Source organism: Dipodomys merriami, unplaced genomic scaffold, assembly GCF_024711535.1.
Source record: "Dipodomys merriami isolate MVZ:Mamm:240054 unplaced genomic scaffold, mDipMer1.0.p SCAF_166, whole genome shotgun sequence".
Classification (NCBI taxonomy): Eukaryota; Metazoa; Chordata; class Mammalia; order Rodentia; family Heteromyidae; genus Dipodomys; species Dipodomys merriami.
Window position 1 is genome coordinate 448,361 of NW_027203004.1, and position 1,747 is coordinate 450,107.

General features: G+C 34.3%; 1 pseudogene; it reads right to left on the reverse strand.

Annotated features, from left to right (window-relative positions):
* Positions 1-1,355: 1,355 nt before the first annotated feature.
* Positions 1,356-1,452, reverse strand: LOC138828865 (U6 spliceosomal RNA; annotated as a pseudogene).
* Between the last annotated feature and the right edge of the window lie 295 nt (positions 1,453-1,747).

The window sequence follows — 1,747 nt, forward strand, 5'->3', positions numbered from 1 at the left end:
CCATGTCATGCATGGTCTCATTAATTGCCCTTAGATCTTGTAATAATCTCCATTTTCCTGACTTCTTTTTTAATTACAAAAAATGGAGTATTCCATGAACTGGTAGTCTTTTCTATTCTTCCCTTGACTCAATTGTTCTTGAACTAAGTCCTGTATGGCTTGAATCTTTTCTTGAGTTAGGGGCCACTGATTAATCCATACAGGATCATCACTTTTCCATATTATTTTGTCAGCATAAAGCTGTTCCTCAGTGGCCCCTATGAAAAATTTTGCTCCTTCCATGAGGAGTCTATTTGTCCTATTTTAGTTTCATGCCTTGCATGATGTCTCTGCCCCATAAAGAAAAGGGCAAGCTGGGGATAACATAAGGTTTGAAGTGGCCTTGCTGCCCTTCACATACCCATTTGAGTCTCTGAGCTGACTAAGCTACATTAGAAGCCATCCCTAATCCAATTAAGGAAGAAGAAGTCTCTTGCACTGGCCAGGCCATAGGACAATCTTTTCCAGCTATACAGGATCTGTCAGCTCCTGTGTCTAAGAGTCCTGTCATTTGTTTTCCATTGACTTTAATGGCCTTGTAAGGCCTTTTATCTGTAATTTCCTGAACCCAGGCTACAGTATCTGTGGTGCCAAACCCTCCTTTTCTGTTTTGAGTCAGTGTGGGATTAGGCAAGTTTACATATGAGAGTAAAAGTATTTGGGCAATCCTCTGCCCTTTATTAACTTGAATAGTCTCTTTTAGAGACCTTATCATGACCTTTATAGTGGTAGGACTGTCTGAGTCTATTACACCTGGTAATACCTCAAAATTCTTTTTATAGTTTGAGCCACCAGCGTCTGGCAACACCAATACTTACTGTAAAAATTCATGAATTTCGTGGAATTCTTCCAATTGAATTGTGTGCATTGGATGTCAAAATGTATTCAAGAGTTTTTGTATACATGTATAATGATTTCTGCAGAGTTTGTGAAATTTTAATCAGATATAATTTTAACTTACCTGTTTAAATGAATAGTACAGAAACTAAAATATTTCTGGTGCTTGTCTGAAAAAGAATATTTTAAAATATTCTATGTTTGTATAATGTGTCCTTTCAGATTGTATTCCATATAGAAAGTTTTAGATTCCTTTTTTTCCTAGGTCCTAATATTATTTTTCTTTGGGATAAAATGACAATGTTGTCTAATTTCAAAAGTTTGTAAAGTTTATGGTATGTAAACGCCTTTCTGAGGTGAAGATTTAATACACTGATGTCAAAGTAAATTTAATTATATGAATTACGTGTGTTGTTACACTTGTTATTTTGTAATCAACTTTTTAATAACTGTTTTTCATTTCTTGCATCTGGAGAATGAAAAATACGGAATACTTCACAAATTTTCATATCATCCTTGTGCAATTGCCATGTTAATCTCTGTATTGTGATTTGGGAATACGTGCTGCTGAAGCATGTAGTATCTTCTAAATTTAAGTAGTTAATGAGGCAATCTTTATACAGACTTATATCCACGGTTGCCTACTTGAAATAAGGAAACTATATTGTTCCTGACAATGCTACTGATCATATTTCCCTAAAATTCTGTGAATAGTGGAAAAAAATATATTGTTCATCTTAATGCTCACATTTGCAAATTTTTTTGTCAATGACAATTTTAAGTCTTTTTCATTTGGAATTTGATCATACATTCAATAATTTATTGCTAGGTCCAAAGGTGATCCAACTGAATTAGCTTTGTGGAGCTAATG